This window comes from Lissotriton vulgaris, unplaced genomic scaffold (genome assembly GCF_964263255.1).
Source record: "Lissotriton vulgaris unplaced genomic scaffold, aLisVul1.2 SCAFFOLD_300, whole genome shotgun sequence".
Taxonomy (NCBI): domain Eukaryota; kingdom Metazoa; phylum Chordata; class Amphibia; order Caudata; family Salamandridae; genus Lissotriton; species Lissotriton vulgaris.
Genome location: NW_028250131.1, coordinates 781,376 through 794,421, shown reverse-complemented (window position 1 = coordinate 794,421; position 13,046 = coordinate 781,376). Strand labels below are relative to the sequence as shown.

The 13,046-nt window shown below is 45.7% G+C and overlaps 1 pseudogene across 1 annotated transcript in view; it reads left to right on the top strand.

Moving 5' to 3' along the window:
• LOC147663352 (uncharacterized) overlaps positions 1 to 11,605 on the top strand; it is a 63,717-nt pseudogene extending 52,112 nt beyond the window's left edge. Inside the window, exons 4-5 of the transcript XR_015305347.1 lie at positions 7,737 to 9,345; positions 9,390 to 11,605. The product of XR_015305347.1 is annotated as an uncharacterized LOC147663352 (transcript). The remainder of the gene's footprint in view (positions 1 to 7,736; positions 9,346 to 9,389) is intronic.
• The last annotated feature ends 1,441 nt before the right edge of the window (positions 11,606 to 13,046 follow it).

Sequence of the window (13,046 nt, the reverse complement as noted above, 5' to 3'; positions counted from 1 at the left end):
CCAGGCAGACTGTCACATGACACATTAGGTATATGTCACCCTTGGAGGGGTAGGCGTGCTCCCCATGAATTCCTGGTTTGCCGGGCATCTGACCAAAGGGTACCGTCCCTGAGTTTGGGAGCCAGGAGCAGGTTTTTTCCGACCTGGACGGCAGGGCAACTGTAATCAGTGTCCTGACCGGTTTGCCTTCTAGGGGTACCACTCCAGAGGGGTGGTGCAGGCCTAGCCGGGATCTTTAGGGTCCCTGGCTGAGAGTGGTAGTACTACCCTGTGGGCAGGTGGGGCCCATCTTAAGTGAAGGGACCCTGATCTTCAGAATGGAGGGTATAGAGGTCTGTTAGGGGGTGCAGAGGGTGGGAGTCCAAGCCTCTGACCCCGGTGCAGCTGGTAAATGTGGATCCCAGGTGGTAGACCAGTTGATGGAGGGAGGTCCTGAACTGGTGGGAAAGTTGTGCTTCTCCTGGGAGAGTGCAGAACCCCAGTAGTAGAGGTAGGGTGAGGAGACATTTGGCCCTTGACCTCTGGTCAGCCTCGGTTGAAGGATCGGTGGTAGTTTGGAACTACACTGAGAGGGAGAGTGGAGAATGGCTATTATGTGCCAGGGTTTACTGCCCCCCACTCTGTGCTTTGGCAAGGACCAATGACATATGGATGGCCTAGGGCCTGGTCCTGGCTGTGGACAACTAGGGACTGGGGTAGCCTAGTTGTGCCTGAGCTTTTTTCCAGAGGGAACCACGTGGGTTCAGAGTGGCATAGAACCAGACGGTGTCCCTGCAGTGCGGGCCTGCATCTATTTTCTATCGCCCGAAGCAGGGAAGCCCATCAAGGTAGTGATTGGTCTACCCTGCATTTTGGCTGGACGGGGGTTGTGTTGGACTTGGCCCTTTTTGCAGGTTCACCCCTAAACTTTTTGAATTTCTCCCAGCCCTTTTCTCTGTGTAGTGTTAGGCATTCGAGATTTACTGTGAATGAAACGATGAGTGCTAACACAGGAGCTAGCTTTACTACGGTCCACCAGTCATGATGCAGTCTCTGAGGTTACAACATAAAAGCAGTGTGTTAACCTTCCGGTAGCTTGTGCGGTCCAATTCTGACCATTCACCTCGATCATTGAAACAGATAGTTGACTTATAAAACAAAAGAACAATAACAGTGGCAGCATAAACTCTGTGTATATGCTTAACTCCCTCTCCCCTCTCCTCTTTCCCCACATCCCGCCCCCGCGCTCCTCAGCTATGACCACGTTAGTGTGGTTGAACTCGTGCCAAGATAAAGCAAGAGTAAAGTGTTACCAGACTATCCCGTCAGTGTATTGGCCTATAAAATGCTTCTGCCTGTGCAGTCCTCATCTGCTCCCTCCGTTTGCCTCGCGTGTCCCTGCCTTTCCAGTTGCTGAACCGCACAGAGCATCTGCTCCCAATGGGCTGCTATAGGCTCCTTCCGTAGTCCCAGTGTTTCCTCCCTTCGAATGGCAATCCCCTCTGCCCTAGCCCATGCCTGAAATGAAGAACTCCATGCCCTTGTGTGTAATGGGTCATATGCCTTCTATCTCCTTGTGAGGAGGCGTTAGGCAACACTAGCCCCAGATCCAAGAATCGGGACGTTACCTGTACTCGGGCCAGTAAAAGGGTATGGTGCGACCTGTGCAACCCTGCCGCAGCCCACTAATTGCGCGCCAGTAGATATCCAACCTAGGGCAACTCCATAGCATATGCAAGAACCCCCCCAGCTCGTTACACGTAGGGCACAGTGCATCATTATGATTAAAATACCTGTTAATCAGCTTGGGTGTGAGGTAAGCCCTGTGGACAATGTATATCTGGATTTGGCTGAACCGCATGTTTCTGGGGAAACGCACTGGAATTTTTAAGTACCTTTCCCACTCCTTATCCACCAGTGGCCGCTCCAGGTCCAGTTCCCATTTGCGTTGGAGTGGATCTAAGCTAAAATCCGCATCCGCCGGCAATGATGCCATAAACCAGCGAACCAGGTGCCTGCCTCTCCCCATGACGTGCAGATATTGCATTGTTAGATTCTGACTTGGCTCCGTGGTCATGTCCCTCCATTTGGCAGTGAATCTCGCTATCGGGGAGCGATGCGCTAAAAACCTCCCAGACAGGAGCCCTTCCTCTGTCACCAGGGTCTTGTATGGTATGAGCTCACCATCCCGGTATGAATCTCCAAGAGTACGAATATCAGCCTCCCACAAGCAAGGAGCCGTAACCACCCCTCCAGCACTAGGGGAACCCTCCAGAGGTATGACTGGCGCATAAGGGATGATATTTTGGGTGAGTTATAGAGCCCTCCGGTATCATTTGTATGCCACCGCTGAGAGGAGCGGCGTTGGCCGTGTAACTGTAGCGACAGGGTGAAAAAGTCTAGTTATTCGGTCTAGCGAATACGGCTGCAGTATTGTGGCTGTATCATCCCTACCCCTATCCTCCAGCCAACAAGCAACCGATTGCAACTGAGTGGCTAGGTAGTAGTGTTCGAAACAAGGAGCAGCTAGGCCTCCCCGATCTGTCTGAAGGTATAACTTTGCTAGCGCCAGCATATGCCGAGCGGTGCCCCAGATAAAGTCTCGTAACATCTTATTAGGCATGTTAAAAAAGGCAGCCGGAATGAATAATGGCAAATTAACAAAGTAGTACAGGAGACGGGAGAGCATGACCATTTTGGCGAGCGCCTCCCTGCCTGTTGTCGTCAGCTGAAGTGTGCTCCAGAAGCGCACCTGCGATTTAAGCGCCGTGACCACCCTCCCCAGGTTTCCATCAAAGAAATCAGTTGGTTGGCGGTAGATCTGTATCCCCAGGTAATGGAAGGTACCCTCCTTCCATTGGACCTGTGTATCACCAAGAAAATATCCTGAGAAGCGTGAAGACAGGATTTACCCACATTCACTTGGAGCGGTGGCAAAGGTCTGCAGCAGCTGGGCCAGCTACCCAGGTATGTGCCCCATGTCCCTCACATTCACCAACAGGTCGTCAGCGTAGAGCGACACCTGATGGACCGCGCCCCCCAGCAGTATACTATCCCCCAGAGTCGAACGTATAGCCATGGCTAAGGACTCAATTGCCAGCGTGAACAGTAACGGAGACAGGGGGCACCCCTGCCTGGCACCTCGACCCACCGGTGTAGCTTTAGAGACGTAGGGGGCCTAGTTGCACTCGGACTGTGGGGTTTTTGTATAGCAGGTCGACCATTTGCAGGAACCCCATGTCCAACCCATATCGCAGCAGCACCGCCGACAGGTAGCCCCATTCTAGGCAATCAAACGCCTTCTCCAGATCGAGGATGAGACATCCCGCCCTGGGCCACTCATGCGTGGCTTCGGCTGCCACCCTAAAGTACCTCCTTAGGTTCAGCAATGTGGACCTCGCAGGGACAAACCTGTTCTGGTCAGCATGGACTAAGTGGGGGACCACCAGCGCCAACCGTTCCACCAGCCCTTTTGCGAGGATTTTGTAATCGACATTAAGCATCGCCAGGGGTCTATATGATCCTAAAGCCGTGGGGTCCCTGTCTGGTTTAGGCAGGGAGACCAGGTACGCCTCCAGCATCGAAGGGGGTAACGAGCCTTCCTCCACCGCCGTGTTATATAACGCATGAAGTAATGGCGCCAAGGACTCACGGTATGCTTTGTAGTACTCAGCAGGCAAGCCGTCCGGTCCTGGCGTTTTCCCAGACTCCATTGACTTGATCGCCTCCCCAATTTCCTCTAAGGAGAGAGGCTCATTGAGCACCTCCTTATGCTCCTCTGAGGCTGTGGGCAGTTGGATAGAGTCTAAAGTGCGTGCGCTCTTTGTTACATTTAGTGGGAGTGAGAGTGGCCTGCCCTCCCATAGGAATGCATGGGGGATTCCCTGCTCAGTGTGTGTCAGTGGTAAATCCTGTTATGAGAGGAGCAGTATGGTCAAGTCTGGTATGTCGGACATTGTGAGAATAAATGCTGAGCAATGGTGTGTGCAGATTTATTATGACTATGTGAGAAATGCACTTTTAGAAGTTGGCATTTCTGTGTGCTATGTGTCCGCCTGCCTGATGTGAATTGTATGTCTGGTTTTGGAGGGACAGGGCAGGCTGAGCCAGACGTGGGTTGAATAGAGAGATCTGCAGTTGGAGTATGGGGAGGGGTGACCCTTTGATCTGAGCAGGGCTGTGCCTGGCAAGGTGAATGATGGCTCTAGTTTCCACTGTGCGGCAGATGGCAGACCCCCTCTTCCTCAAAGCTAGAATGCAGCCTTGTAAACAAATTTCTACGGGACCACACCGAACTGGTTCTGGTTGGGTTCAGTGACATGTGAGTTTTGAGAACAAAGTCTTTTGGTGGTATAAGTAAAGGGGCTGTGACCCCATGAAAGTGTTCAGTTCCATGGTGCTCTTCTAGGATGATGTGCTGTTCCTGATCCTGCTGGGGCATGCTGCTGCTTGGGCCTAGGAGGAACTGCCATGAGGGCTTGCCTCCCTGGGCACTGCATTGCCCCTTGATTGCTGAGGACTGTTGCTTTTGGAGCTCCCTGCGCCCTGTGAGCGCTATATTTTAAGGAGGAAGAACGTGTTACTTCTGGATGCCAAGACGGACCTCTGTCCATGCAACTAGAGGGAAAGGACTTTGAAACTTTCATCCATCTTGCTGAAGCATCTACCCAAGGGCCTGATTTGAGCTTGCCTCCTGCTGAAGTCGCAGGGACATTAGACTTCACCCATCAGCCGTCCGGATTCCTATTTGAGGGGAATTCTCCTCGCAGGTGAGGCCTTTGTTGAGAATTCCAGAGCCTCTGGTTCTACTGCGGGGAACGCGGGATGAAAGTCATCGTTATCGCTATTGTGGGCCGCCGCAGCTGAGGAGCTGTTGCCGCTAAGAGCCCGCATTTGCCTGTGTTACCAAAGTCATTGTTATCGCTATTGTAGGCTGTCGCATCTGAGGAGCTGTTTCCGCTGAGAGCCCGCATTTGCTTGCATTACCAAAGTCATTGTTATCGCTATTTTGGGCCGCCGCAGCTGAGGAGCTGTTGCCGTTGAGAGCCCGCATTTGCTTTTGTTACTAAAGTCATCGTTATCACTATTGTGGGCCACCGCAGCTGAGGAGCTGTGGCCGCTGAGTGATCGCATTTGCCGTCCTACGAGAATCATCGCTATTGTGGGCCACTGCAGCTAGGGAGCTGTGGCCGCTGAGTGCCCGCATTTGGTGTCCTATGAGAATCATCGCGATTGCTATTGTGGGCCGTTGCAGCTGAGGAGCTGTGCTCACATTTGCCGTCTTACGAGAATCATCGCTACAGCGGGCCGCTGCAGGTGAGGAGCTGTACCGCTGAGTGCCCGCATTTGCCATCTTACGAGAATCATCGATACAGCTATTGTGGGCTGCTGCAGCTGAGGAGCTGTGCCGCTGAGTCCCCGCCTTTAAACCACGTACTTCCACAGCTGTGCAGCACTTAGTGCCAGCTGCAACGTTTAGAACTGCGCACATGGATTCTGCTGCATTGGCAGCCGCCCTGACACTTTGGACATAGGGCATTTTGAGCCCCTTTGAGAAGGCCGGTTGGCCAGGGGACTGTCAGGTTTGTAGGGCGCCTGGCCCTAATGTGATGGATGTGGTGCTAGGAAATGTGATTTATGTAGTATGATTTACGCGCCCTGTTTTATGCCTCTAAATGTGGTTTATGATTATGAGGTTTTGAATACTGCATTTATGTTTTAGTTATCCTCTACTGTGGGTTATGGTAGTGAGATTATTTCCTAAGGTGAGTTATGCTTAGAAGGTTATGGTCTACAATGTTTAGGCTTATGAGGTTGGCGCATGATATATTTCACGCCTAATATGATACATTGGATAATATGATTTATGTTACAGGATGATGCTGAGTCCAGTGTTTGCCAGTAATTGCTGGTTGTGTTCCAAGCTTATTATATGTTCTCCGTTTACTATCTTTACTAAGTGATGGTTCAGACAATGGTCCAGGTGGCCCTGTCATGTGTATATAATCCCCTGTAAATATTGCCCAGTGCCAGTTGGCACAGTGTATATTTTGTGATTACTATACAAAGGCTATTTTTGATATCACCTTGTGTGGAGTTCCTTTTGTGATGTGCCTAGTATGTTGTTGCTGTGTGGATTGCGCAAATGCTTTACACATGGACTCCGGGATAAGCCTGACTGCTCGTGCCAAGCTACCAAGGGGGTGAGCAGGGGTTCTCTTTGTCGTGTAACTCCCTTGCCCTGACTAGAGTATTAGGCACAAGCCCTAGCCAGCCAGAAATCCCATTTCTAACAAGTCTCATCTATGGGCTCGATTGACATCCACCAGCTGGTTGGAGGCACGTGTTGGGAGCCTTCACTAAATATTCAGTGATGACAAAATAGTCATATTTCTTCCGGGAGCAGCGCGCGTCCGTCTGTCAGCTTCTTAGATGAGTTAAAGCAAGCGTAAGACATTAAGTCAGATACCATGGTAAGGTAGAAAAAAGACAAAAAGCACACACTTCTTGGCAGCAGGGATATCAAAGGTATATCACTGGCTATGATGAAATCTCTATTATAAATGCTGCAATCTTCCAACAAATGCTTGATCCATCCCTAGGAATGTGGCAAAGATAACTTAACAAACAGAAAAGTAAAAATGGGAGTTGGAATGTCAGCTGCTCCAGTGTGAACAGGAAAGTATTGTCAAGAAGAGTGTGAATGGAGCTGCATTTGTTATATACTTCCTGAAGTGTTACCTTTATTACATACATCTTGAAGAGTTTCCTTTGTCGTACACTTCCTGAAGAGTTACAGTTGTTATATACTTTGTACAACTGAAGTGACAGCAGCATATACTGATCATCTTTTTCCACAATGTTTTCTTGTTTAAATGAAATCTTGACTATGTGCCTGTTCATAAAGCTATACCTCTAGCGAATGGGTGCTCCGTAAGTGCCCTTTTTTTACTAAGTTGTCACATCCTTTTCTGAATTAAGATGTGGCATGTTCAATAGAACATTTAGTTAAACTTCTGTGTATGGTGAAATATCTCTTGGTTACTTTAAAAAATGGTAAAGAAGAGATGGCTTTTACAAATAGTTAAATATTGTGTATTTACATTCTCTTACATTTCCATTTAGTGATTTTAAATCTCTTTACATCCAACAGGAAACCAGCCTTGAATGCACAAATGATTGTGAATAATGACTTTAATCGTGTAAATCTGCAAAAATCTGTCGGAATAAATTAGCTCCAATATTCAGGTAAAGAGCTGCACAGTCAGGAGACTGAGGAACCTGAACATAAACTGATAGAAGCAGTCCAGAGTAATTCAGTGGATTTAAGAGTCTGAGCTCTGCACCTCCATGCCACAAGACGAAGAAATTACCTCTAGAAAATGAACGCAACAAAAATACCAACTAACCACTGCCTGTATAAACAAGTCTCCAAGATTTGATCATTGGGTCTGTGTGAGGTGGATACATCATTGCTCTGTTTCCTGTAATGATGGCAGACCACCATTCAGTGTGCTAGATATATTGTAAACTATTTCTGGCTAAACCACAGGAGCAAGAGAAAAGCACAATGGAGTAGAGCCAGACAACTGAAGGGTAAAGGAAAGAGAGGGTCTCTGATCTACAACAGACTGTCCCAATTTGCATCAACCTGAAGGAAGACTAATCTTCACTCGTAAACATGCAAAACCATTATACAATCTAAAGACATAACCACATACAAAGAAGCTTTACTTGCCACAATTATAATATATGTAATTGGTGAGTCTTGTATTTCGTTGTGAAATCAGAAATCAAGCATCCAAAATACCACACACATACCGGGAATGTGCGAATAACACAAGTGCTTTATCAACCGTGTTAGCTCTTCAGGAAACGCAGTCATGGGATGCAGACAAATATAAACCCGACCCAGAGATACTACCCAAGAAAGAAAAATCATACACAAGCAGCAAGAGCTTTAGTTTGTCATCACTACTAAAGAACCATCAGCAAACACACACAGGAGAAGCAACGTGCAATTGAAATGAATGTATGGAGAACTTTGGTCAGTTAGCACTCCTAAAAGATCCTCAGCAAACACACATGGGGGAAAAACCATTCCATTGCACTGAATGTGCGAAGAAATTCAGTCTTTTATCACAACTCCAAGTTCATCAGCGAACACACATAGGGGAAAAACCATACAATTGCAGTGAATGTGTGAGGAGCTTTAGTGGGTCATCAAACCTACAAACACATATTCGAACACACACTGGGGAAAAACCATACCATTGCAATGAATGTGGAAATAGTTTTAGTTGTTCCTCAAATCTCAGGATTCATCAGCGAAGACACACAGGAGAAAAGCCATTCCAATGCAGTGAATGTGTGAAGACATTTAGTCAGTTATCGAACCTCCGAATACATCAGCGAACACACACAGGGGAAAAACCATACCATTGCACTGAATGTGTGAAGAGCTTCAGTCAGTTAACAAACCTCAAAACACATCAGCGAACACACACAGTGGAGAAACCGTACCATTGCACTGAATGTGTGAAGAGCTTCAGTCGGTTATCACATCTACAAGGACATCAGCGAACACACACTCGGGAAAAACCGTACCATTGCACTGAATGTGTGAAGAGCTTCAGTCAGTTATCACATCTACAAGGACATCAGCGAACACATACTGGGGAAAAACCATACCATTGCAATGAATGTGGAAGTAGTTTTAGTGATTCCTCAGCTTTCCAGATTCATTACCAAACACACACAGGAGTAAAACCATTCCAGTGCAGTGAATGTGTGAAGAGCTTTAGTCATTTATCAGACCTACAAAGACATATTCGAACACACACTGGGGAAAAACCGTACCATTGCAATGAATGTGGAAGTAGTTTTAGTTGTTCCTCAACTCTCAGGATTCATCAGCGAACACACACAGGAGAAAAGCCATACCATTGTAATGAATGTATGAAGAGCTTCAGTCGGTTATCACATCTACAAGGACATCAGCGAATACACACAGGGGAAAAACCATACCATTGCAATGAATGTATGAAGAGCTTCAGTCGGTTATCACATCTACAAAGACATCAGCGAACACACACTGGGGAAAAACCATACCATTGCAATGAATGCATGAAGAGCTTTAGTCAATTATCAAACCTCAAAATACTTCAGCGAACACACACAGGAGAAAAGCCATTCCAATGCAGTGAATGTGTGAAGAGATTCAGTTTGTTATTATCCCTCCAAAAACATCAGCGAACACACACAGGGGAAAAACCATTCCAATGCACTGAATGCATGAAGAGCTTTAGTCAATTATCAAACCTCAAAATACATCAGCGAACACACACAGTGGAGAAACCAGTGAATGTGAAGAATTTCAGTCGTTTATCACACCTCAAAAGCCATTCAAGTGCAGTGAGTGCGTGAAGTGCTTTAGTCAATTATCAGACCTAAAAAGACATCAACGAATACACACAGGTGAAAGACCCTACCACTGCAGTGAATGTGGAAGTAGGTTTACTCGTTACTCAGCATTAAGGAATCATCAACATACACACACAGGGGAAAAACCATACCACTGCAGTAAATGTGGAAGTCGTTTTAGTGACCATTCAACATTAAGAAACCAGCAGCGAACACACTTGGGGGGGGGGGAGTCATTCAAGTACACTGAATGTGCGAAGAGCTTTATTCGATTATCAATACTACGAAGACATCAGCAAACACATACAGGGGAGAAACCATACCATTGCAGTGGATTTGGAAGTAGTTGTGGAAAGGATTTTCAGCTAACTACAGGGATTAGTGATAAAACCTATTAACACAACGCGCTTGAATAAGTTTAACAAGCACAGACTGGAGACTATTTGTAGCTGGTTTTGGTGTTTGCCCATTTTGTACAACAACTGGTTCAATGACAGCAGCTAGAGAACAATGTCCAAAGGCACAAGAAGTCAAAGTAGGAAAATGTGACCTGTAACTCTGAGAGTTAATGTTTGCAGTGCACAACGTTTACCTCCGAAGCCCTGACGCGGGAAAAAATGATGCTCATTTTGATCATCACATGCATCTGTTAAAGCACCCACCATAGCGGCACTTCCCCAGAGGTGTCCAATATCAAGCTGGACCCTTGGGAAATTTGCTGGCTCACCACTGACTGTAAATGATTCACAATGAGATTAATTGTATATGAATATATTTGAGAAGTTTCTTATTTACAGAGAATCACCCAGCCAACTCCTAACTGGTGAAAGGACAGAATCCGTGCATGATGGCGAAATTATTGATGGGAGAGAGCTGTTGAAAAGTTTAGTTCTGAATAGGTTTCTGAAAGGTTGAGTGTTAGGTAAAGATTGAATCTTGAGCAGTAAAAAGTTCCAGCTCTAAGAGTCCAGAACCATTGACTCCCTGCTTTACATTTGTTTAACCTTGTCACTGGAAAATAAATCTGGATTCAGAAGTAAAGGAACTCAAAAGATACTGAATTTTAACACAAATGATAATGAGGTTTGTATTTACAAGCAAAAAGAAACCTGCGTTCTATAAACTCTGCCGGTGAATGAATGGACATAAAAAGTGCTGCCTCGTGAGAAAACAGTGAAAGTTTGTGATGCAGTTGGGACGTCTTCAGACCACAAATAAGATAGATCTTGTGTTGCTGGAGCTGCCAAATATAGTGTTCTTATAGCCCAGCCTTGTGTAGAGGAAGGAGTTTACTGATATAATATGCACATCAGAAGAAAGGATACATCTTCAGTAGCCAAAGATAGTAGAAACTAAAGCTTTCCACCGAGGTCATTTTAACAAAGCGCTGAGTCCGGGAAGTTCTTCCTGCTGCCGAGTATCATCACTACCACAACGGCCCATCCAATGAGAAACAGCAACGAGACTGCTGTTCATCATACTCATGCTTATACATAACACACTACAGGGGTTTGCTTCAGAGTCAAACTCCCTTTACTTTCACGTTAACAGGAACAAGTTCTAAACTGAACAAATTCTATTTAGAAACCAGTAGTTTGTACGGCTATTAGTAGCATAATACATTTGAAACCCAATAGTTTATTAATCTGTATAAATAACCAAACATCCAAACACCACCCTTGTATGGACATCCAAGAGCCTTTAAAAACCACTCTACAGAGGTGTGTACCAGGATCAAACTCAATTTACTTTAACGTTAACATGAACTAAATTATGATACAGCAAGAACAGTCTTGAGACTATGAAATGTACACAATGATGACTATTATTTGAAAAAAAACAAAAAATGTATTTGAATTCATGGTATTTGACTGCTGATTGTATGGTAAGAGATGTTAAATGTGATTTCTTCCCTAAACTATAAAGATAATTTGTGATGTCAGCAAGGAGCATAGTTTATTTGGCAATAGAGGGGTCAAATCTCGATAGCATGACTGCTTTCAGCAGGGAGTCTTTTGCAGGTGGTCTCAGAAGGGACTATTCTACCCAGTGTGCCTTCTTACAGAGTGAGAGGCTGTTCTTTGCTTGAGACGGTACCACCTCTGCATCTGGTTTAATGAAGAGAGAAGTGCTACCGCTAATACGGAGATCTGGGCTTCACTCCTGTGTTGAGAACTAAAGTCAGTAGTTTTTACCCAATAAATACCAGATTTATTTTGGAAAACGAAAAATGTGTGTATAGTGGCATTCCTCTTGTTAATAATCCATAAAAATGCTACCGAATGATGAGTACTTGAAAGCATTCTCCCATAGGAGGGATTTAAATATGCATTTGTCACAAGCAAAATTGACTTACATTTTTATTTGAAGGTTCTTATATAGCGCTTCTTTATCTAATAATGCCTGATGGGTTTTCTCCGAGAGCCCCTTCTCCTTCGGAAGAAGTTTTTTATTGACAGACCCAATGTGATCTCCAATGGAAAGATGACTGTCTCTCCAACTCTAAACTGGGCTGGTGGGAGGACCGGTGGTTTGGCTGGTACAACGCTGTGTTGCATTTTTGATAGAGTGCTCTGTCTGCCACACCCTGAATCCTGCCTGTCTTTCTTTAGTGATTTTTTTATTTTGAGTTATATTTGAAGACTGTCCCCCTCATGTATAGTTTGACAATGTGTCCACGGTCTGCCAGAGGAGCACGTGTACCAACTTCCACTACCCCATTGGACTAGCGTCCCCCATGTTTAGCGATCTTCACCAACCTGGCTATCCCTGTGTCTTCAGAGGAGCAACAGGAGCTCCTCTAAAAGCACCTAAAGTTTGCTGAGTGGCTGCCATGTTTCACACGGGTGCCCAGCAGACTTTTTTGCTTTACTCCTAAAGTGAGAGTTTGCTTATTGGGAAATAAAAAAATAATGTGCTTGCTACACTGAGAGCTTTCCACAAGGGAGTCTAGGTCATATTTCCTAGGTTTTTTTGTTTGAGACTGCCTGTCTTTTCATAATGTTCCTGAAGAGAAGAATGTAGGTCAGAATGCCTACCATAAGTAGGGCGGCTGGTTTGATGTATGTACACCAACGGCCCCAGATATGTTGGTCATTGTTGTGAGGGTTCCTGAGGTTCTGACCTCACTTCAAGGAGAAGGGAACATTGGTGGCTTCTTCTAACCAACCTCCAACATGCTCCTATTTATTTTTATATTCTGTTAAAATACATTTTGCTATTGGATTATAAATGAGAACCACAGCCATGCTTTCTTCTCGTATTCATGCATTAGGGATCATGAGGGTCTCTCTATGATTCTTGGCCTCTTATTCGCCTGCTGCACAGTCCTTCTGGTATAACCTCTTCCAATAATTTATTCTTCATGAGTTCCTGTTGTTTCCTGAAAGAGCCTTATTTGTGCAGTTTCTCGTAATTTGTAAAATCTGTTATATGTTAAGATTCTCCTTTGAGACCTTGGTTGGAAGCTTGCAGCAATGTGTCAGCTGTTGTGTAAAACCAGTGTGACATTCTCCAAGGCTGCTTTGTTGCATCAAATGTTGTGTAAAATCAATGCGCCACCCTCCGAGGCTGTGCTGTTGAATCGGATGATGTCTAAAAGTAGTGTGCAGCTCTCTTAGGCTGCATATGGCTTGTGCAAAACC